The sequence below is a fragment of the Saimiri boliviensis genome, chromosome 11 (genome assembly GCF_048565385.1).
Source record: "Saimiri boliviensis isolate mSaiBol1 chromosome 11, mSaiBol1.pri, whole genome shotgun sequence".
NCBI lineage: Eukaryota > Metazoa > Chordata > Mammalia > Primates > Cebidae > Saimiri > Saimiri boliviensis.
The window spans coordinates 75,434,716-75,460,394 of record NC_133459.1 but is presented as its reverse complement, the minus strand read 5'-3'; the positions used below and the strand labels follow the sequence as shown (position 1 = coordinate 75,460,394).

Below are 25,679 nucleotides of genomic sequence, written 5' to 3'. Positions count from 1 at the left end.
GGCTCACGCCTGTAATCCCTGCACTTTGGGAGGCTGAGGCGGGTGGATCACGAGGTCAAGAGATTGAGACCATCCTGGGCAACATGGTGAAAACCTGTCTCTACTAAAAATACAAAAATTAGTTGGGCGTGGTGGTACACGCCTGTGGTCCCAGCTACTCGGGAGGCTGAGGCGGAAGAATCACTTGAACCCATGAGTTGGAGGTTGTAGTGAGCCGAGATTGCGCCACTGCACTCCAGCCTGGTGACAGAGCAAGACTCCGTCTCACAAAAAAAAAATTTACCAGCTCTAAACTTTTGCTAAGTCACTGTTGTAAATAAAGAATTCTGTATCCAAATTTTTCACAATATTGCTTAGATTTCCTATAAAGTATTTGGGGCCATAACACAAAGATTTGGAGTTTACTGTGTCTAGATAATCCTGAAAGGAACGATAACCCACAGTGCTCATGATAAATGTCATGATTAGCAACAATAAAAGACAGACATATATAATAGGTTAATCACCTTTACTCCTACAGGATAGGCTTTTGAATTAACATCACAATCAGATTATATAGACTGTACATAAATACTTTGATTAGAGGAATATTTCTAATGGTTTTGTTGTGACAATTGCCAGACCCTGGTATGTGTCAGATTGAAGTATCAAATCCAGGTTGTGGGACATAATATTATTTTTGCTGTGCATTATCGACAGTTTAGATTTGTGTATGGTAATACAGTGGTCTTTCAGCATAGGCCTCTCTTCCGAAAAATTTTCTTCTGCTCTTTTTTGAAATACTGTTTTAATATTGTAACTGATAGGTCATATCATCTGAGCGTTTTACAATTTTGTGAAAATGTTAGGAGTCTAGTGTATTTGGAATATTTGAAGTCCAATTTTAGATAGCAAATTAACTCATAAATGAAGTTTTTTTTCTGTTAGAAATAAGTAGAGTTCTACTGTTCATATATACTGTCAGTTTTTTGTTTTGTTTTGTTTTAAAGATAGCATCTTGCTCTGTTGTCCAGGTTGGAGTACCTTGGTGAAGTCATGACTCACTGCAACCTTGACTTCCGTGAGCTCAAGTAATCCTCCCATCTCAGCCTCCCAAGTAGCTGGGACTACAGGTGCATGCCACCATGGCTGGCTAACTTTGTTTTGTATTTTGTAGACACAGGGTTTTGCCTTGGTGCCCAGGCTGATCTCAATCTCCTGGGCTCAGTTGATCCTCCTACCTCAGCCTCCCAAAGTACTGAGTACAAACATAAGCCACTGCACTTGGGGCTAGTATCAGTTTTTTTTTTTTTTTTTTTGAGACAGAGTTTCGCTCTTGTTACCCAGGCTGGAGTGCAATGGTGCGATGTTGGCTCACCACAACCTCCACCTCCTGGGTTCAAGCAATTCTCCTGCCTCAGCCTCCTGAGTAGCTGGGATTACAGGCACGCACCACCATGCCCAGCTAATGTTTTGTATTTTTAGTAGAGACGGGGTTTCACCATGTTGACCAGGATGGTCTTGATCTCTTGACCTCATGATCCACCCGCCTGGGCCTCCCAAAGTGCTGGGATTACAGGCGTGAGCCACCGCGCCTGGCCTAGTATCAGTTTTTAAAAGTAGAGCTGTTTATCGGCTGGTGAAAGAAAGGCGAGCATGTGTCTTAGGAAAATACCAAAAACTAAAGAAATGTTAATTTCTATAAAATTATACTGTTTGTTCTGTTTTTTGCTTTTTATTGTTTTGGTCTTGATGGCTTGTTGATTGTGGCAAATTTTTTTCTAGTAATTCACTACAGTATTACTTTTTGTAGGAGATTGCCTGGTAATAATTCTGAAGGATGATGTTCACATAAAACAGTTATCTAAAGATACGGCCATAACATTGATATTCCACATTCATAATCCTTTGAGGATGAGAACAATATAGATTGATGGATGCTTTTATACATTTTATATAGTGTGCTTTATTTTTTTATTTTTTATTTTTTGCAAGACAACCACCTATTCCAGGAAATAATGTGCTTTTATATGTTTATTTTTTGTGGATTCCTTAAGATACAGAGCACTTTGGAATTTGGATGCTAGTTTCTTTTTTAGGACAGTGTTCTCAAATTAATGCCCCATTGGGTGACTTTAGGCAAAAAAAAAAAAAAGAAAGAAAGAAAAAAAAATTACTGATTCTTGCTCTTTTGCCTTGCTCCTGATCTTTTGAAGGATAGCACATTTTGTTTTTGGATTCAGGGTCTCACTATATCACCCAGGCTGGAGTGCAGTGGCATAGTCATGACTCACCGCAGAATTGACCTCCCAGGCTTCGGTGGTCCTCCTACCTTAGCCTCCTGAGTAGCTGGGACTACAGGTGCACGTCACCATGCCTGTCTAATTTTTTGTAATTTTAGTTGAGATGGGTACACCATGCTGTCCAGGCTAATCTTGAACTCCTAGGCTCAATCGATCTGCTTGCCTCGGGCTCCCGAAGTGCTGAGATTATAGGCATGAGCCACCGCACCCAGCCAGGATAGCACTTTTGAAACTTTTTATCTTTTTTCTTTTTTCCAAAGGAAGCAAATCAGAAGTGAGATGGAATATCATTAGTAGCATCTCAGTTAGAGCTAATTTAAGGAAAATTGGGAGAGGGTGTTTTGATCATGTCAGATATAATCTCTTTCAGTAAAGTCTCTCTTTTATCCCCCATACCTCCATTCCTATGCTTTTTGTCTAGAGCCAAGAGATGGTTGGATATAATGTTGGTTCTTTTTACCCAAGTTGCCATTACTAAAAATGGCATCATGACACCTGTCTAGTGCTTTCAAGTCTCAAGTAAATTTCTGGCAGTTTAAAATGATGTTAAAAAGCACTTGGATTTTAAAAAAAGGTACTTGAAGGAGATGGTTTATTATCCTCCTGTACAACATGCGTACATACCTTGTCAAATGTTATTTCTCTTCCTTATTCTTCCTATGCTAGAAATGTTCTCCATTTAATTACTTTTTGAAACTGACATTTAGCACTGCCCAGCCTAAATATGAATATTCCTAACAGTAGGGAATGAAGACTTCCTGATAGCCAGTTTTAAAAGTAAGTTGTTAGTAGAAAATACTAAGCATGGCATCGTTCTTTGCCTACAGCCAGGAGGACGTAACTGTGTTATTCCATTTGAAACTTTTCCTTTAAGCTAACAATGATCATGTGATCAACAGCCTTCTATCCTAGTGTTCATCTAATAATTTGTCTGCCTTGCATGCAAAGATATCACATATATGATCTGATAACTTGTAAATGTTTGCAAAAGTATAGTATAGAGTCCTAGTCTTAGATGTGATTTATAGTAAATTAGGCAACAGATCAGATAAACAGACTTGTGGATATTCTGGGCACTAGCTTGTTGCCTCTGTAGATGCCATCCCTCTTCTCTAGCTTCCACAATGTGCTTTTATATATTTATTTTTCCAAATGGAGAACTCCACTGTGAGAAAGGGCCCAGATAATGTCTTTTTCTCTGGCAAGATTCCATCTGTGGATCATTTTATTAGACATGCCTTCTGAGAGATTAGGGGTAGAGGATCGAAAGAAATATTCTTTATCTGAAAGCTCTTTGGTCTTCAGAGTTGATACAGTCTGTTAAAGTGGTAGATAATACAGTACCTAATAACTTCTTTTTTGGCTTAAATAGCCTCACTGAATGAGATTATTTACTTAACTGTGATTGCCCTTTCTGTTTGGGAATTGTTCTTTTGCTGATTTTTGAATCAGGAGCACTGAAACAGATCTCTAAATTTCAAAGATCTGGCTCTAGGAAGCACAAGTGTGGAAGAAGATCTTAGGCTTTAATGTTCAGAGTGTTTCTTTCAATTCTAAATGTAATCACTGGAAAATAAACTTCCAGATGAAAATGTGATTTGGTCAGCTACCTCTGAATTATCATTGTGCAACATTATTTAAATAAATTTGTATTTGAAAGACCTTGGGTATCTTCATTTAAGGATCTTTTTGGTGTTATAACATTTCATGAACAGATAAGAGTGTGAAAAGTCAAATTTAGGGATTCTAGATCCTTGAGATCTTACAAAGATTAACTCATTGATTACAGATTGCTAACGTTTATACCAGTTCTTAAGTTTCTAGATACTGAACCTGTATGATAGTTATTGCTCGTCTAAGAGTTGCTCAGGTACTCTGCAGGTGGGAATATTATTTTCAAGCCACATTAAAGAGTATTTCTAAGAATTGTAGTTTTAAACTTGGTTTTTGGAAAACATTAATGAAAGTAAATAATTATATCTGGCCTCCTGTTTGCACCATGCTTATTTCATAGTTGATTAAACAAACATTTGATATTTTCATCAATTTTAGAAGCTGCATAGAGAACATTTTAATCAGTTCTTGGAGATTCGCTTCTTGAGAGTCTACTTTTACTATTGGTCAAAGTTACTTCTTTCGAGGGATCAGGAAAACTCCAGGATAGATCCTGCTTAAAAATCACTGGAGGAGTCATCCTGCCCTGAATAAGATAATTTTACATTTGTATTGTGCTTTGAAATTTACAAAGAAATTTCATTAGTTTCTCATTTGACTATGGTGATGGTTTGAAAGTGGACAGGATAGGTGGCATTATACAGTCCCCATTTCCTAACTCGTAGTTAAGATTTTCAGGTTATTAATTTCAAGTAACATCGTGAATTACTAAATATGATCAAACTTCTATCTTTTAATTACAAGTTTGAACTATACTTGGTTATCTCATCCAGTAAGGACTTATTTCATGGACTTTTGGGTGTCTATGTTGAGAACCCTCATGGAGCAGATCTTGGGGACTCAGTTGTCAGGATTTCTTTACCCTGATGTTAAGCTCTGTAATTGTAGTCATGATTATCTGATTTTTAATTATTACAGAATCAGCATTACAGGTAAGTATTTTGCTTTATTTATTGAATGAAATACTTTTATGTTCACTGTTTTAAAGAACATTTTGTATGTGAATAACAAACTGGGTAAATAAAACTACAGCAATAGCTTGATTTCAAATAGAGGATTTGGATAATTTGAAAAGAATACTCTGGGGGATTTTAGAATGCAGTAGGTATATTAAAGTCAAAGATTATTAAGGAAAACTCATGCTTGGTGTACCTTCTCAACTCACCAGAAAAGGCTGTAGAATAATAGCCAGATTTACCTTTGTAGTTTGGCACAAAGATTAATGGGAGGAGAGAGGTAGCTTTCTAAGACGGGGGTCCCTAACCTCCAGGCCATAGATTTGTACGAGTCTGTGGTCTCTTAGGAACTGGGCCACACAGCAGGAGGTGAGCAGTGGGCAGGCAAGCTTCATAAATAGAGATGAAGCTTTTTTATGGCTGCTCCCTCCCTGAGCTGCATCTCCTGTCAGATCAGTGAAATTAGATTCTTATAGGAGCATAAACTGTTGTGAACTGTGCGTGCGAGGGATCTAGGTTGCATGCTCCTTATGAGAATCTAATGCCTGATGATCTGTCACTGTCTCCCATCATTGCCAGATGAGATCATCTAGTTGCAGGAAAAAAACCTCAGGCCTCTACATTATGGGTGAGTTATATAATTATTTCATTAGATACTATAATGTAATAATAAAGTACACAATGTAATGCGCTTGAATCATCCTGAAACTACCCCTTCTGACCCGCCCACCACCTGGTCTGTGGAGAAATTGTCCTTCATGAAACCAATTCCCAGTGCCAACAAGGTTGGGGACTGTTGCTCTAAAATATGTAATTTTTGCTTATAAGTGTAGTAAGCCATTGGCTAATCAAAGCATTAAGTGAATTTTTTGCTTTTTCCTTTGAATACCAACTTCTTTTGTTTCAACTACTGTAGATGGTGTCTAAAAGTGATTCTCTGCTGTAATCCAACATATTTGTATCCAAGATTATTTGTACCCAAGTATAATTTAACTTTTTTTTTTTTTTTTTTTTGAGACAGGGTCTCACTCTGTCACTCAGGCTGGAGTGCAGTGATGCCATCTTAGCTCACTGCAACCTCTGCCTCCCGGTTCAAGTGGTTCTCCTGCCTCAGCCTCCCTAAGTAGCTGGGATTACAGACCTGTACCACCACACCTGGCTAATTTTTTTTTTTTTTTTTTTTTTTTTTTTTAAGTGGAGATAGTGTTTCACCATGTTGGCCAGGCTGATCTCTGACCTCAAGTGATTCACCCCCCTCAGCCTCCCAAAGTTCTGGAATTACAGGTGTGAGCCACCATGCCTAGCCTACCTTTTCTTTTTGATTTAGGTTCATCTTTTCGACAGAGGTTATGTAGTAATATTTCACTGGCATCATTGCCAGAGTAGGTCTGTTTTTTTCCTTTGGTAAGTGATTTTAGGCTATTTGGCTGTTTATGTTCTTATCATTTGTTTCTTTTCTATTGTTTTTCTAAGTTCTGTGACTTTTTATTATTTTCTTCATTTTTGTTGGCTTTCATGAGTCAATGCTATCATAGTACCTTCCTCTAGTAACTACGACTTTCCTTCTAATTGACTGCTTTTAGTTTTCTTTGAACGTAGAAGTTAGAATAACACTTGTCAGAATTATGTTTCATGATTCTTTTTAATTTATTTATTTATTTTTGAGATGAAGTCTCTCTCTGTCACCAGGCTGGAGTGCAGTGGCGCAATCTCGGCTCACTGTAACCTCCACCTCCTGGGTTCAAGTGATTCTTCTGCTTTGGCCTCTTGAGTAGCTGGGATTACAGGCATGTGCCACCACACCCAGCTAATTTTTTTTTGTATTTTTTAGTGGAGACTGGGTTTTACCATGTTGGCAAGGATGGTCTCGATCTCTTGGCCTCCTGACCTTCCTGCTTTGGCCTCCCAAAGTGCTGGGATTATAAGCATGAGCCACTGTGCACCTCGTGATTCTTCAGTGATGTATTGAGGAGTTTATATTTGAATGCATATGTGTTGGTGTGTGGGATGTTTGATTGTGTTTTCTTGTTTTATGCTTTCAGGTTTGGGGGCTGTGTTTCATGTAAGTTACTACATCTGAATTCTGAATAGAGAAACAATAATAGTTTCTTTATATATGGTAAAAAAGACTCATTTAGCAATAAAACCCACCTAAAACAACTGTTATTTATCTACAATTTTGACACTAATTGAAGCTTAGCCTTTAGTTGCAGAAACTTAATTTTGATAATTTTTAATAGACGTGTACAGGAAAAAAACAAACTTTTTTTTCTGTACTCACTCTGTCTCAGTACTTCACTTCTGACACCAGATGTATAAGGAGCCTCAACTGTTTTTCTCTACACTCACATGCAACACTTACATGACCAGATTTGTGGTGGTTTTTCCCACACTAACCAATTCTCTGACTCAGTTGACCGTCCTATAATTCCTTTCAATATTCTGACACTAACTGGAGTTAGTACAGACCCCACAGGTTAAGGGCTCGGTCCTACAAGACTGCCTCCCACTTCAGAAGCCAAACCCAAATGATAGGTCATCAGGTTACCCCCAGTTTGTGTCTGACTTAGCTACAAATTGGAGATTCCCACTACTCCCACCTCAGATTCAATAATTTGCTAGAGTGGCTTACAGACCTCGGGAAAACAATTTACTTATTATGACTGGTTAATTACAAAGGATGTTTTGAAGGATACAGATGAAGAGTTAGATGAAGAGATACATATGGCAAGATCTGGAAGGGTCCCAAGCACAGAAGCTTCTTTTCCTGTGGAGTTTAGGTTGGTGACCCTCATAGCTTGTAGATGTGTTCACCAGTCTAGTAGCTCTCTGAACTTTGTCCTTAGGGGTTTTTCAAAATGGAGCTTCATTTCTCAGGCATGCATGATTATTAACTCATTCTCTGGCTCCTCTCACTTCCCCAAAGCATACAAGGTTTGCGACTGAAAGTTCTAAGTTGTAATGATGGCGCTTGCTCTTTATAATGACCATCTTCCACCCAGGACTCTACCCGGAGTGACCTTATTACAACAAAAGCGTCTCCTGCCATTTAGGAAATTCTAAGGGATTCAGGAACTCTGAGTCAGGCACTCCTGTCCCTAAGGAAATTGTAGAGGTCTTAGGAGCCCTGTGTCAGGAACTGGGGTCAAAGACCAACTATTAGGAACAAAGATTCTTCTAGCATCCCTATTTACAAGAGTTTTAGGAGCTCTATTCCCAGAACTGGGAGTAGAGACCAATATATTTATTTCGTATTATTTCACGAGTAGGCTTAGAAATGTTTTATTTTTACATATTAGTAAGAAAAGTATACCATATATGCTGTTTTTTAGTGTTGTTTCGTGTTATCAGATATTATAATGTATAGTAATACATGGGAAGATCTGTGTTGTGATCACTCTACTTTTTTTTTTGGTCTCACTTTTCAATGGAGTCTTTTTGTTTAACTTTTATTTCTCTTATTGTGGAAAGCTACTTTTGTTTGTCTCTTTAGTCTCGATTTTAACATAGGGAAAATCTGAATGTGGCCAGAGGAGACTAAGTAATTCACTCAGGACCCTCTCAGGCAAAATTTTCTGTGGTGTACTATGATTTAATTTTTACATGTCTAGTAATCTTGGGAATTGGATGATGACATTGCACATATGTTGCTGAGGGTCAGGATTTTGTTCTCTTTCCTTAAAAAATGTTGACATTTGTTCTTACAGGCAGTTAATTTGGGAATAAACTTGGTCCTATTAAGGCTTATGCTTTTACCTTTGTTAGGGAAAGTACAAAGTAGCCTGTTATCTAAATCTCTGTTAGCCTTCTATAATGTTGCCTTTCTGATATCTTGTTTAAAGAGGTCAGGTATGGTGGTTTATGCCTGTAATTCCAACACTTTGGAGGCAGAGGAGGGCAGGATCTCCTTTTTGAAAATCGAATAATATTTTATTGCATATATACATACCACATTTCTTTATTCATTTTCTGTTGATGGACATTTAGGTTGTTTCCATAACTTAGCTATTGTGAATAATGCTTCAGTGAACATGGGAGTGCAGATACCTTTATGAGGTGGTGGTTTCATTTCTTTTCTTTTAAATTATCATCTGTCTTTTTGCTAGTAGCCATCCTTATGGGCGTCAGGTGATATCATATAGTAGACTAAATTGCAGTTTCCTAATTATTAGTGATGTTGAGTACCTTTTCATATACCCATTGACCATTTTTATGTCTTTGGAGAAATGTCTGTCCAAGTCCTTTGCTCATTTTTAAACTGGATTAAAATGGGATTAAATTGGCATCAAATTTTAGATACCAATCCCTTATCAGGTATGTGGTTTGTAAATATTTTTCCCACTTTGTAAGTTGCCTTTTTATTTTGTTGGTTGTTTTCTTTGCTGCTTAGAAGCTTTTTAATTTGATGTAGTCTCATTTATTTTTACTTTTGCAGCCTAAACTGTTGGTGTGTTACCCAAAAAATCATTGCCAACACCAGCGTGGAGGAGTGTTCTTCTTATGTTGTCTTCTAGTTTATGGTTTCAGGTCCTACATTTAGGTCTTTCACCTGTTTTCATTTGATTTTTGTATATGGTATGGGATATAAGTCTAATTTTGTTTTTATGCTTGTGGATATCCAGTTTCCCCAGCATCATTTATTGAATTGACTGTCCTTTCCTCATTGTATGTTTTTGCTACCTTTGTCAAAGGTCAGTTGACTGCAAATGTAGAGTTTATTTCTGCACTGTTTTATTCCATTCTTTGTTTTTTATGTCAGTACCATCCTATTTTGATTGTAATAGCTTTGTGTAGTGTATTTTAAAATCACTGAGTGTGATGCTCGTATTTTGTTGAGGGTTTTTGTATTAATAATCATAGATATTGGCCTGTAATTTTCTTTTTTTTTTCCCAACATGTTTTTGTCTGGTTTGAGTATCAGGGTAATACTTCATGTAATGAGTGTAGAAGTATTCCCTCCTCCTCTGTTTTTTTGCTATAGTTTGAGTAGGATTGGTATTAGTTGTTCTTTAAATGTTTGGTAGAATTCAGCAATGAAGCCATTGGGTCCCAGGCTTTTCTTTACTGGGAGACTTTTTATTATGGCTTTGATCTTGTTACTTGTTATTTGTCTATTCAGGTTTTGGATTTATTCATGGCTTAGTCTTGGCAGGTTGTATCTAGGAATTTATCTATTCTGGATTTTCCAATTTATTGGCATACAGTTGCTCTAATGATCCTTTGAATTTCTGTAGTGTTGATTGTAATGTCTGGTTTATCTCTGATTTTATTTGGATCTGTCTTTTAGGTCTGGCTAATGGTTTGCCAATTTTGTTTATCTTTTCAAAACAGCTTTTTGTTTCAGTGATCATTTGTATTATTTTCTTTGTTTCAATTTCATTTACTACTGATCAATATGATTTTTTCTAATTTTGGGTTTGGTTTGCTCTTATGTTTAGATGCATTTTAGGTTATTTATTTCAAGTTTTTTATTTTTTTATGTTGGTGCTAATAGCTATAAACTTTCCTTTTAGCACAGCTTTTGGTGTATCCTATAGGTTATGGTATGCTGTGTTTTCATTATCATTTATTTCAATAAATTTTTCAGTTTCCTTTTAAATTTCTTCATTAACCCACGGGTCATTCAGGAGCATATTGTTTAATTTGCATGTGTTGGTATTGTTTCCAAAATTCTCTTGTTACTGATTTCCAGTTTTATTCTATTCTAACCAGAGAAGATGCTTGATACTATTTTTAGTTTTTTTTGAATGTTTTAAGACTTGTTTTGTGACCTAACATATTCTGTCCTTGAGAATGACCCATTTGCTGAAGAAAAAGATGAGTATTCTGCAGACATTGGACGAAATGTTCTGTATCTGTTAGATCCATTTGGTCTGTAGTGCAGATTAAGTCTGCCATTTTTTTGTTTATTTTTCTGTCTGGAAATCAGTCCAGTGCCGAAAGTGGGGTGTTAAAATCTCCAGCTATTTTTGTATTAGGATCTATCTCTCTCTTTAGCTCTAATAATAATTGCTTTATATATCTGAGTGCTTCATTGTTGAGTACATATATATTTATAATTGATATAGTAACCTTCTTTGTCTCTTTTTATAGCTTTTGTCTTAAAATATGTTTTGTGTGATAAAAGCATAGCTATTCCTCCTCTTTTTTGGTTTCCATTTGTATGGAATATCTTTTTTCATCCCTTAATTTTCAGTGTATGTCTGTCTTTATAGGTGAAGTGTGTTTCTTGTAGGCAGCAGATCCATGGGTCTTGTTTGTTCATCCACTCAACCAGTCTGTGTCTTTTGATTGGAAAACTTAGTCCTTTTACATTTAATGTTGTTACTGATAAGCAAAGACTTACTCCTGCCATTTTGTTATTTATATTTTGGTTGTTTTGTGGTCCTCTCTGGTCCTCTCTTCTTTCTTTCCTTTCTTCCTATTTTTTTGTTAGTGAACATGATTTTCTCTGGTCTTGTGATTTAATTTCTGCCTTTTAATTTTTTATGTATGTGTTGTATGCTTTTTCATTTGAGGTGAGGTTACCATGAGGCTTGCAGATACTATCTTTAACCCATTATTGTAACCTGATAACAACTTTGTACATTGTCTGCATAAACAAATAAGCAAAAAGACAACTTAGAAAAACTCTACACTTTAACCTTCCCTCTGCTTTTTAACTTTTTATAGTTTCTATTTATATCGTTTTGTACTACCTGTGTCTTGAAAAGTTGTAGTTATTATTTTTGATTGGTTCATCTTTCAGTCTTTCTAAAAGACTAAAGAGTAGCTTACACACCACAGTTACAGTGTTATATTATTCTGTGTTTTTTGGGTACTTATTATTGCCAGTGAGTGTTGTACCTTCAGATGATTTCTTATTGCTCATTAATGTCCTTTTCTTTCTGACTGAAGTACTTCCTTTAGTATTTCTTGTAGGACAGATCTGGTGTTGATGAAATCCCTCAGATTTTGTCTGAGAAAGTCATTTCTCCTTCATTTTTAAAGCATATTTTCACTGCATATACTATTTTAGGGTAAAATTTTTTTCCTTCAGCACTTTTAAGTATGTCATGCCACTCTCTCTTGGCATGTAGGCTTTCCACTGAAAAGTCTGCTGCCAGACATATTGGAGCTATGTTGTAATTTGTTTCTTTTCATTTGCTGCTTTTAGGATCCTCTCTTTATCCTTAACCTTTGGGAGTTTATTAAATAACTTGAGGTAGTTTTCTTTGGGCTAAATCTCCTTGGTTTTCTAGAATATTCTTGTACTTGGATACCTTTCTCTAGGTTTGGGAAGCTCTTTATTCTTATCCCGTTGAATAAACTTTCTACCCCTGTCTCTTTCTCTGTCTCCTCTTTAAGGCTAGTAACTCTTAAATTTGTCCTTGTGAGGGTATTTTTTAGATCCTGTAGTCCTGATTCATTGTTTTGTATTATTTTGTTGTTGTTGTTTCCTCTGTGTACTTTTCTTTTTCTTTTTTGTTGAGTCAGTCTTGTCCTGTTGCCCAGACTGGAGTGTAGTGGCACATTCTTGGCCCACTTCAACCTCTGTCTCCCGAGTTCAAGCAGTTCTCCTGCCCAGCCTCCCAAGTTGCTGGGACTACAGGCGCATGCTGCCATGCCCAGATAATTTTTGTATTTTTTAGTAGAGATGGGGCTTCACCGTGTTGGCCAGGCTGGTCTCAGACTCTTGACCTCATGATCTGCCCACCTCGGCCTCCCAAAGTGCTGGGATTACAGGTATGAGCCACTGCACCTGGCCTCCTTTGTGTGTTTTCAAATAGCTTGCCTTAAAGCTCACTAATTCTTTCTTCTATTTTTCTGTTAAGACTGATGCATTCTTCAGTATATCAATTGCATTTTTCAGCTGCAGAATTTCTACTTGATTTTTATTTCAATCTCTTTGTTAAATTTATCTGATAGATTTTGAATTCTTTCTTAGTGTTAACTTGAATTTCTTTGAGTTTTCTCAAAACAGCTTGATATAGTTTAGCTGTGTCCCTACCCAAGTCTCATCTTGAATTGTAATAATGCCCATGTGTCAAGGGCAGGGCCAGGTGGAGATAATTGAATCATGAGAACAGTTTCCTTGATACTATTCTCATGGTAGTGAATAAGCCTCGCAAGAGCTGATGGTTTTATAAATGGGCTTTCCCCTGCACAAGTCCTCTTGCATGCCCCCACGTAAGACGTGACTTTGCTCCTCCTTTGCCTTCAGCCATGATTGTGAGGCCTCCCCAGCCATGTGGAATTGTGAGTCAATTACATCTCTTTCCTTTCTAAATTACCTAGTCTCCAGTATGTCTTTATTAGTAGTGTGAGAACAGACTCATACACAGCTATTTTGAATTCTCTGAAAGGTCACATATCTCTGTTTCTCCAGGTTAGGTCCCTGGTGCCTTATTTAGTTCATTTGGTGAGGTCGTGTTTTCCTGTGTGGTCTTGTTGCTTGTAGTAAATGTTCATTAGTATCTAGACATTGAGGAGTTAGGTATTTATTGCAGTCTTCTCAGTCTGGGCTTATTTGTACTTGTCCTTCTTGAGAAGGCTTTCCAGGTATTTGAAAGGACTTTAGTGTTGTGATCTGGGAATGTGCTGGGTCTCACCTGAAGCCAGCACATTTCAGAGTCTCACCCAAGGTCCGTGGTGTATTACCTGAGTATTACTGCTGGTTAATACAGGCCCATGGGCTCTTTAGTCAGCAGTTGACAGATGCTACCAGGACTGGTTCCTTCCTTCAAGGCAGTGGGGTGGGATGTTGTTCGAGAGCCGTGGTCTGGAATGAGGGCCTCGTGACCCTGTCTGGTTCCCTTCCTACTGTGGCTTAGCTTATATCCAAGATGCAAAACAAAGTCCTCATTACTCTTCTCTCTTCTTTCCTTAGTGGAAGAAAGGGGTCACAAGCTGTGTTGCCTGGGGTTAGGACAAGAATGGCACAATCACTCCCTTAACTGCTCTGGCTAGTGTTTCAGTAGGTCACATGCCCCCATGTCTACTGGCTTCAAGCCCAGCTGACCACTAGGATTGCCTAGGCAGTTGTGGCCTAGACTGCCCTTTCAGGTTTATTTAATGCTACAGAGCACTTTAGCCCAGGTGGCCAGGGTTGCTGGAACTGAGCAATTGCCCTCTGGCTAGGGCTGATGTGAGCGGGTGTTCGCTGCCTGCTTTTGCTTTCTGTTGTGACAGGGCAGCGCTGAATCTGATGTAGTCTCATGAGTGCCCTCTCCCTTTCATTAAGCATAGATTATTCTCTCCATGCCTTGTGGTCACTGCTGGGGGATGGAGAAGGGGTGGCATCTGGAATTCAAGACTTTCCTACCTTCAGTTCCTCTTTCAGCCATATGAAGTTAAAACCAGGTACTGTGAGTATTCACCTGCTTTTTGGGTCTCATGAAGGTGCTTTTTTGGGGGGAGGTGGATGGTAGATTTAGTGTTCCATTTTGGGGCCCCTTGGTGGAGCCTTATATTTGGCTATTTTGCTCTGCCCCTCTTTAGGATTTTTTTCAGTCAGAATCTTCTAAGTAAAAAATTTTCTCTTACACTTTGCAGTTAAAAAAAATTATGTTGTGTTTGGGGGGGTATGTGTATAAATGGATAATGAAGCTGGTCTATAAACAATGATAAGCATTCTTTTAGAAAACTTTATCAGATACAACATACGAGACTTTGGAATGGGCTAAGTGTATTTTGCACTACAGTGGCAGAGAAAAAAGAATATGGTTAAGTGTAAACTGATACTATCAAATGCTTATTAAAATATTTTGAGGTGTGTTAAGCCTTAATTTAAACATATTTACATTCAAAAGTAAACAGACTCTCAACAAGGTTATTGATCTAGGGAACGGGTTTAGAACCTAGGGGATGCTTAAGTTGCCTGTTTTTACATAGTTTACTAGAAATATTACTTCTAGTAGGTGACACTGGTAATTCTTGCTTTCTTGATTTACGGAGATTTTAGAAATCTAGCCTGCCAGTACTTTTAAAAAATTGTATTGCAGTTATACTTTATCTTTGTACCTTAATGTTTAGAGTTATTTCATTCCTTCATTTAACCTGTGAATAGCAGTTTGTTTTCTGTGACTAGTAATATCTAATGAATCTATTTCTTTTTAGGAATGATATAGTGTAGTGGTTTTCAAATCTAGCTGCACATTAGAATCACTTGGGATGTTACAAAAATATATGAATGCTTAGTCCTGCCTTAGAGAATCTAATTTAATTAATCCGTGAAGCCTTAGTCACCTCCGTTACTAAATTTTAAAAAATGTCATCTCACTGCAATATCTCTAGCCTAGGCTAGAGTGTGTTGGCTAACTCATAAGTACAGACATAGCCTGCAGCTTTGAATCCTGGGCTCAAGCAATCCTCCCATTTGAGCCTCCTGAGTAGTTAGGACTACAGGTGTGTACCACCATACCCAGTAATTCTTAAATTTTTTTGTAGAGATGGGTTCTCAATATGTTGCCTGAGCTAGTCTCAAAATCCAGGCATCAAGTTATCCTCCTGCCTCAGCCTCCCAAAATGCTAGGATTACAGGCATGAACTACTCCACCCAGCCTGCTTGATATTTTAATTTTGTTGTCAAAAATAAGAATTACGTTGTGAGAAGTATTATGTCAGAAATAAGGTCTGAGATCTGAATTTTTTTTTTTTTTTTTTTTAAGGAAAAGCTCTTTGAATCAGTGGCTCATAATCTTTACATAAAATTTACATTATGTATTTGACCTTGAGTATAAAAAAAAATTGCCTTGTCCTGTTAAAAATGTAGATCTGCATTTAGAGAGTGTTTTAGTAGATTTGGCACAGGAAATAGGTACCTGGATTTTTAACTTTGCATTTTGGGAATATTCATGCAGGTGATGTATACCACTTTGAGAAACTTGAGCCTTAAAAGCTTTTTCTTTTCTTCTTAATATTCATGCAGGTGATATATACCACTTTGAGAAACTTGAGCCTTAAAAGCTTTTCCTTTTATTCTTAAGAGATTCCCATGACCCTACTTTTGCAGGTGGAAGAGAAGTAATAATCTTCACTTTGGTTGGAAGAAAGTTACGGAGGGAAAGAAAACGTAGGTATTGTTTCTTGTGGTATGATTTCTATTGTATTAATAGTTGGGGCCAGGCATGGTGGCTCATTCCTGTAATCCTAGCACTTTAGGAGTCCAAGGTTGGGAGGATCACTTGAGCCCAGGAGTTTAAGACCAGTCTGGACAACATGGCAAGACCCTGACTCTACAAAAAATACAAAAATTACTTGGGCATGATGGCTTGCACTTGTAGTCCCAGCTACTTGGGAGGTTGAGATGGGAAGATTGATTGAGCCCAGGAGGTCGAGGCTGCAGTGAGTCATGATTGTACCCCACTGGACTCCAGCCTGGGCAACAGAGCAAGACCCTATTTTTAAAAAAAAAAAAGTTGGCAGATTCTTAAAGAAGTAAGTATGTTCTGGTTTTCAGAAGTTACTCTCTCTTCACTGCTAGACGTGGCCATTTTTATTTAAGTTGAGAGTCATAGGTCTGACAAATTAATTTAAAACTGCCTTGAAGATAGGGGGAAAAAAATTGCAGTACCCTTTTAATCATACTAATAAATAAATCATGTAGTTGCATGTGGTGACTCATACCTGTAATCCCAGCACTTTGGGAGGCCGAGGCGGGCAGATCATGAGGTTAGGCGTTTGAGACCAGCCTGACCAACATGGTGAAACCCTGTCTCTACTAAAAATACAAAAATTAGCTGTGTGTGGTGGTGCGCTCCTGTAATCCCAGCTGCTGGGGAGGCTGAGGCAGGAGAATTGCTTGAACCCGGTAGATGGAGGTTGCAGTGAGCCAAGATCATGCCACTGCACTCCAGTCTGGGCAACAGAGCAAGACTCCATTTCAAAAAATAACAAGTAAAAATAATGGTTGGATCTGGGCCTACATCTATTTTATTTAGTTTTCTTAATTATAAATGAAATTCTGGTTGGTCACTGGCATTATGATCTAGGGTTCCAAGTATAATATTTCAGAGCTAGAGTACCTACCTTTGGTCAAAGCCAGTGCTTTAGATTATAGATTCTTTAATTTTAATCAGTCAACAAATATGTACTCTGTGCTGCTGTTGGTTTACTCTGAATGGGTGGACAGCTAATAATTGAGAAATAAATACATAGAAGAATACACAAAGTTCTTTATTTCATTATAGCTGCAGCTTTTCTGTATTTCCCCTTACCTATACTTGCTTCCTTTACTTATCTGGCTTAGATTACCTGTTCTTTAAGTGCATAGCTTTCCTGCCAATAGTTTTTCTTTCTCCCAGTGCCTTTACTTTGCTCTTGTTGAAGGGAAATCACATACTTCCACATATTGTTACAACTCCAAATGCATGGTTTCCAGTTATAGTTGGGAGCCTCTCAGCTGCCCTGTACCTTCCATGTTTCTCTAACCAGCATTTTCTTCATGTCTACTTAAAATCTTTTTCACTTTCATTAAGCTGCCATCTCCTCATTCAGTATATTAGAGCAGAACTTCCTCAGCCAACATCTTGCTGCCAAACCTAATTTATCTGTATCTGTCCCCATCCTTCCTGAGAGTATATAGCCTATTGATTATGCTCTTGAGAGGCTTAGGTGGATTCAAATCCACTCTTGAAACCTAGGGCAAAGTTAAACTATAGCAAAAAACAGAGGAGGAGGGAATAATTCTACACTCATTACATGAAGTATTACCTTGAAGTTTGGTTTCCTAATCTATGAAGTGGGGGTGGTAATACTTACAGGACTCCTAGAGATTGTAAAGGATTTGGCATAGTATCTTGTAAGTACTAAATTTTCAGTGCAAAATGTTGACGATAATGTAAACAGTATTTTAAACAGAGAAATGAAGGAATCTCATTTCTTTAAGTTGAGCCTACTGCAAGTGAGTTGGGTCCTGTCCCTTTTGGGACCTTGCTCAAGTTGGGACTTTGGTCCCTTTTGGGACCTTACTCTTTACTTTTCCCTGATTTTTCAAAATCAACCTTTCTACTGGCCCTGTTCCTATCAGCATTGAAACATGATTAAATTTTTTCTTATTTAAAAAAATCATCTTTTTATATCCTATATACTTTTGCAACTACTGTTCTACTTTCTTCCCTTCAAAGATAAATTTCTTGAATAACATAATTCTATTTTCTGTTTTCATTTTGTTTTCTATTTGTTTCTATATTTCTTTTTTTTTTTTTTTTTTTTTTTTTGGAGACGGAGTTTCGCTCTTGTTACCCAGGCTGGAGTGCAATGGCGCGATCTCGGCTCACTGTTTCTATATTTCTATTGTGTTCATCTTTCACTTACTCTCAAGCCACTGAAATCTATCTTTGACCCCCATTACTCCACTGAAGTGACTTACTAGTGATTTCCTTGTGTGAAATCCGGTGGACACATCTCATTGTTTTACCTTAGATTCTTCATTAGTAGTTGGTTTTGTAGGTCGTACCTTCCTTCTTGAAACACTTTTTCAGTTTCTGTGGTGGTCTTTTTGTCTAGACAGTCATCATGTGCTTTATTAGGTGAAACTATGCATGAGGGAAAAAAAAAGACATTTAGCATGTTCTATAGTGCCTATCTTAAAAATCTCTCAAATGCACCCTACTTACTTCTTCTGTCTCCATCCTCACTTCCTTAATACAGTCCACTTTCTCTTGGGTTATCACAACAGCTCCTTAATTGGTCTTCCTCTAGAGTCTTGTTCCATTCTAATCCATTCTTCTTGTTCTAATGTGAGTGATCTTTGTAAAGTGCAAGATTATTGTGATTCTTCAGATTAAAACTACTTCCTAGTTAGTCTAGTCTGAGTCCATTCTCTGTTTTATAGAGCACTGTGTAATTGATTCTTCCTCTTGAGCCTCAACTGTTTCTTAATTCCAAGTCATGCCAAAGCTCGTTGTGGTCTTAAAGTACTGTGCTTTGCCTAGAAACGTTTTTGCATTGTATCTCTTCTGTTTGGAACAATCCCTGGAACCACTTCCCTTTTATTCTCTTTTCTTACCTATTTCTCGCTCTTCTGTCTGGTCTCTGTTGAACTTCTTTTAGAAAGCTACTCCTGACCCTAGGAGATTTTTGTCTGATGCCTTCCTACGTTATGTGCTTCTCTCTTTATAGCACTTAACACCTCATATTTTATTTAATTGTGTAATAAACATAATTTTCTCAACTTTCTCCCTTGACTGATAACCTCTGTTAGGAAAAGTTCTTTGTCTCTATGTTCACCGTTATATCTCCAGTGCTTAGTATAGTACCTTAGCTTAATAGGTTAATTAATTAATGAATAATTGGTTGGCATCTTCCTGGTTCTCCAAGTATTTTGAACTAAGAAAAAAGAGATTGAACATCCTTACTCTAGCCTAAGTATATTTGGCTTATTCAAGCCTTCTATGTAAATCACACCAAGTGGCCAATCTTTTCTTACAGTTTTAAGCCAAATAAACAAAACGGGGAAATACACTTAGCTGTCAAACTTTTTTTTTTAAGTCTTGTAGAGACATAGGTATATTGTGCACTCTAATGTGGATGTAGTCTACCTTCCAAATTAAGGTAGATTCTGGGAAGAGAAACCTGGTAACCTTTGTATAGAGGCCATTGAAAGAATGGCTATTATTTTCAGGATTGTTGATGAAACCTTCATGCAAAAGAAAATAACGTCTGAAACGTATTAGAAAATATACTTCTTTCTGAGGGCTTAGTATACATAGATAACACATATAACGAAGATTTTTTGGAAAGAGGCAAGTGTTTTTGTGCAATTGTTTGAGGTTATCAAAACTCTGAAAATATGAGAGACATGTTTTGTTAGAACGTTGTTTACTCTGATTAAGATACATTTAGTTTTTTAAAAAATCTAGTACTCTTCTTTCTCTGCCTTTGTATTCTGTTATTGGATTAGTAACTATACTAGCAGATGAATAAGAGCAGGAAGAGTTGTTAAACAGACTAGTTTTTTTACTTGTTCTGTTGTATTTAAAAGTAAGGCAGGAAATTAAGGTCTCATTTAGGTTTTAGGTCACTTCTGAGTTTTAGATATGGATTATCTGTCCCAGTCTATAAAATCCGAGCTCAGTATTATAGATAAATTAGCATATGTAAATAATTATATTATAGAAATAGTTTTGTGACAGGAATCTTCCACCCATACTTAACTTTTCTGAATTTTGTCACCTGTAAAGTGGTAATAATACCTATTTCAAAGGGTTTTTCATCAAGAATAAATATGATCACGTATATAATCATAACTATTGTATATTCAGTAAATATTTTTGGAATGAGAGTGTAAGGTAACAACTGTATAAAGAATAAAATTAATAGGATTATAAAAGTATGATAATATAAGGTAGCTATATATAGCTTATATAATAGCTATTATATTTCTTTAAAAGTTTTAATTTCATCTTGTGTTTAAAATTTATATAAACTCAGCCCTTACCAGATGCTCATACACCTAAATACTACTATTACTATTTATTTCTTTAAATACTCTTTTAAAAAAAACACTGTTCCCCCCGAAAAAACAAAACAAAACACTGTTCTGTAAATACTCAAGTTGACCTAATATGATTCTGTAAAAGGACAGCCATTACTAAATTGAAGGAACTATTGCCCTTGAATTTGTCTATTCAAATTCAAGAACTATTGCCCTTCCAACCTCCTCATCAGAATGTGTTAAGAATATATAGTAGCTGTGTCAGATATAATGGTGCCTGTTTAACTACTGTGTTAAAGCACTAAAATGGAAAGAGTAGAAGTATACTTATGTAATAGCTTAATTTATATAACTTTAGTAAGTCTAAAGATTAGATTTGTTTGACAAAGGTTTTTACAACATCGGGAATGCTTTAGCAACTATTACTGTTAAGTAGAATAGAGATAGTATCTAGAAAGGTATTTTGAATAAATCCTTCCATTGAGTCTAGATAGCAGCTGAGAATTATGTACAGATTGGTAAGTTTCAGAACCATTGACAGGTTTGCGCCATGTCTTAAATTTTAACCAGAAATAAATGGCAATAAATTTGCTAACATAAAAGGTTAATTTTAAATTAATCAGATGGGATCTCTTTAAATTGTGATATTTTAACTGGTGCAATCTTAAATATGTACCTTAACTAAATACTTTCTCATTTGATATTCCAAGATAAAGCAATAATGGCTACAAGGAAAGTTGTTAAATTTATATTTAGGGTACATAGGCTCAAACTGCGCAGGTCCTTATATGCAAATTTTCTCCTTCATCTGACACCCATGAAACAATAAGACCACCCCTCCTCTTCCTTCTCCTCAGCGTATTCAATGTGAGGATAATGAGGACGGAGACCTTTAGGATGGTACACTTCTATTTAATGAGCAGTAAATATATTTTTTCTCCTCATGATTTTCTGAATAACATTTTCTGTTCTTTAGCTTACTTTATTGTAAGAATATAGTATGTATTATAGGTAACATACTAAATATCTGTTAATTGACTTTATTTTATGGTAAGGCTTCTGGGTCAACAGGAGTCTTAGTAGTTAAGTTTTGGGGAGTCAAAAGTTTTATGTGTATTTTAGACTGCATTGGGAGCATCTGTGCTCCTAACCCCTGTTGTTGTTCAAGGGTCAACTGTATTTATTTATTTTTAAAAATAGTCTTGTTTTAAAGCATAGTTTTAGATTTACAGAAATATCTAGAACACATTACAGGGTTACGGTATACTCTGTGCCCAATTTCCTTTGTTATTAATATCTTACAGTAGTATGGCACGGTACATTTGTTATAATATTATTAACTCAACTTTATACATTATTGAGTTCCTTAGTTTTTACCTAATGTCATTTTTCTGCTCCAGAATCCCATGTAGGATACCACATTGCATTTCGTTTTCATGTCTCCTAAATCTTCTCTTGGCTGGAGCAGTTTTTCAGACTTGTCTTCTTGTTGCTGATCTGAACAGTTCTGAGGGATACTAGTCAGGTATTACAGATGCCTCTCTACCTGAATTTGTCTGATGTTTTTCTCATGATTAGACTGGGGTTACTGTTTTTTGGAAAGAAAACGACAGAGGTAAAATGCCATTTCTTCATGGTGCACACTGTCAGTATTTATTGCTATTGATGTTGACTTTAATCACCTGGCTGAGGTAGTGTTGGTCAGGTTTCTCCACTGTTTTTATTCTTTTTTCCTCCTCTTTAAATACTGTATTCTTTGGAAGGACGTCACTATGCACAGCCCACACTGAAGGAATGGGGAGCTGTGTTCCCTATTCTTGAGGGCAGAGTGTCTGTAAATTATTTGAAATTCTTCAAGGAAGACTTTTTCTCTTTTTCCTCATGTATTTATTTACTCAATGATTATTTATATCAGTGTGGACTCACAGTTGATTGTTTTACACTTTGGATTATAATGCAATACTGATTTATTTATTGTTGCTCAAATTGTTCTCCTTTTGGCTGTTGGGAAACTTTCTATTGGCTCCTGTGTCCCTGTGATATAACCTCATCAAGGTGATGTCTTTTTTTATTGTTTTTTAAGCAGTTCTTACTTTTTGACACTACAGAGTACTTGACGCTCATTTTCTATGTTTCGTGCCTTAGTTCTAGAATCAGCCATCTATCTAGGGAATCCTAGTTCCCCTTATTGGAGAATGGTATTAGGAACCAAGATTGGGGTGCCAAATATACTTATTGCTGCTGGGGTGTTGTTGCTTTTATTTAGCTTTCTCAGCTGATAGAGCAAGAAAATATGTGTGTATATTAAGTCATGTATATGCATATATGTAAAAACTGAGCTAAACTTGAGTTCGTATAATGACTCCCAACTGTAAGCCATTACCATATAGATTATTCTAGCCTTCTTCCCTTGTTTATCTGTATATTTCCACTCCAGAAGTGGCAATCCTTGCCACCTGTAAACCATTTAATTATTTAATTTCATTATATGTGGACATCAGTATCAGAATTGTTCATTGTGAATTGTGAAAAACTCTGTCAACTAGAATGCAGTGCTGTGTACATTTCCTCTTGCCTTTAGTCTTTTTCCAGTTACTTATGTTAGCACCTTTTCTTCCTGCCCTTCAGTGAGGTTGTTTCAGACATTTGTAATACAGTCAGATTTTTTTGTTCCTGAACTTCTAAATGACTTTTAAAAATTTTGCATACATTAAGGTTCATTCTTTGTGCTTAAAGGTTTATGGGTTTTGATAAATGCATGGCATTATATATCCAACACTGCAATGTTATATAGAATAGTTTTACCAGTCTAAAAAAAAGTTCCCTTTGCTTCATGGATGCAACCTTCTTCCATCCCCATTGCACTTCTAGGAACTGCTGATGTTTTTATTGTCTCTGTAGTTTTGCCTTTTATGTATATATTACCATAATGTGAATCCTACAGCATATATAGCCTTTTAGAAGGAAGAAATTTGGTTTTTTAAATGTTCTTTCCTAATATCTTTAGAAACTCTGATTTAGATTAACTTTGATGAAAGTCTAATCCAAACTTCCATACCACCTCTGTGCAACATCCTTTGATGGTTGGTCATTCAATATCTGTTTGAATTTATCTAGTTCTAAGGAATTCACTACTGTATGAAATAGTGCATGCCAATGTTTGTTTTAGTATAACAGAAATTGTTTACTTGGTATTAAGCCTCAGATTCCTCCCCAGAACTTCTACTCAGTGATTTGGGCTTGACTGTGGGATGACTTGAAATAGATCTGTTCTCTTTTCTATGTAGAAAGTATTTTATCTTGAAGTGAAGGCAGTTTCAGTATACCCTCTGAAAAGCAGAAAACTTAAAGAAGAGGGTATACTGAAAAGCTTTTACCATACTCTTCTGCTTTTCAGTATAACCTCTTTAAGTTTTCCGCTTTTCAGAACCCTAGTTGGTTAACAACTTCAGTGCTAAATATGATGCTCAGAGTGTAATTTTATCCATCAGCTGCATAACTTTCTATGAAGTTTCCATTGCCATTTTCATCTTTCTCAAGTTTATCTTATACATTGTAATCAGATTAGCCTTCCAAATGCAACTGTTTGCTTGTATCATCATTGTTTAAAACTTGCATTTATTCCATATTGCATTAGAATGGTATGCTTTACAATAATTTGTGAAGTACATGCTTCACGATAATCTGTGGAGTTTTAAAAAATATATAGATGCTCTACTTCCTGGGGATTCTGGAATTGGAAGGAGATTTTAGAGACTCCTATTGTGTAGAAGAGGAAACTAAGAGCCTGATAGGGTAATATTTGATATTCTGTCTAGAATGTCTTAACCTCTTTTTGCCTTTCCTTTTGAAATCCCTATATTTTTCAGGATTTAACTTGCTTTTTACTTATATGATGCATTGTTTATCTCCCAGAAATGATCATTTTGATCATAAAATGCTTATGCATTCATCATGGCTAGTCAAAATTTGCATATGTGTATTTCTCTTAGAGTACAGTAATCATTATAATTCTGGCAAATTCTAGGAATTGACTAAGAATTTTATAAGCTTTCTTATTTTTCAGTGTTTAAACAAACAACTACAGTTCACATGGACACATCTTCATCCCTAAATTGTAATGATCTTGAAGGTAGTGTTCCATGTTGGTTATATATACATCCTTTAGAATGGTTGATGTATCAGGACAATAATGAATATGGTTGGTAAGCATTTGAATGGTCATCTTTAAGAGGAAAGCCATTTCTCTACATCTTTAATACTGTCCCATGCAAGATACACATTCAAGTTCAAGAAAATATCACATGCTTTTTGAGCAACCACTTTATACTTTACCTCATAGTAAGCTAATGATCCAGCTGAGAGGACCACAAATTTTATTTTTTTTTCACTTGTCAAGGCAAGTTCATGCCATCCTATACTTACCTGGTGGTTTTGTAATTCAATGCCGTATTTTTTGTTTATGTAGTTAAATGTTATTTTGTTGTTGTTAGTCTGGTATTCTAGCTTGCTTGGTATTTCTTTTTTCTTTTTTTTTTTTTTTTGAGACGGAGTTTCGCTCTTGTTACCCAGGCTGGAGTGCAATGGCGCGATCTCGGCTCACCACAACCTCCGCCTCCTGGGTTCAGGCAATTCTCCTGCCTCAGCCTCCTGAGTAGCTGGGATTACAGGCACGCGCAACCATGCCCAGCTAATTTTTTGTATTTTTAGTAGAGACGGGGTTTCACCATGTTGACCAGGATGGTCTCGATCTCTTGACCTCGTGATCCACCCGCCTTGGCCTCCCAAAGTGCTGGGATTACAGGCTTGAGCCACCGCGCCCGGCCTGCTTGGTATTTCTTAATCCTGTTTTTTTTTTATCTACAGTATTTGCTGTCCTTAGCTTCCTGTTCGTAAATTTGGCAAGTTTGTCTTTTATGTGTTCATCTAAATGTTAAGTATTGAAAAGAATTGAGGCATGTATGTTCCTTTAGCATAAAGAACTCCCAAGATGTCATAAACAGAATATTAAAACAATGCTCTAAATATAGTCTAGAAATATATTTGAACTGTCATCACTGAAGAGTCATCCATCTGTATAAGTACTCAGTTCTTATTTTCTTTTGCAGTTTCTGTTTTCATTTTTGTGAGCACTTTCTATGTTTCTGTAACCTATACTATGCTATTGGACAGTACTGAAGATACCGTCCGGCTGGGCTGGGCATGGGGCTCACACCCGAAATTCCAGCACTTTGGGAGGCAGTAGCGGGTGGACCACAAGGTCAGGAGATCGAGACCATCCTGGCCAACATAGTGAAACCCCGTTTGTACTAAAATATAAAAAATTATCTGAGCATGGTGGTACACGCT

General features: G+C 36.7%; 1 protein-coding gene across 11 annotated transcripts in view; it reads left to right on the top strand.

The window, feature by feature from the left end:
* The window catches only part of ZZZ3 (zinc finger ZZ-type containing 3), a 124,116-nt gene that overhangs the window by 69,746 nt on the left and 28,691 nt on the right, over positions 1-25,679 (top strand). The window lies entirely within an intron of this gene.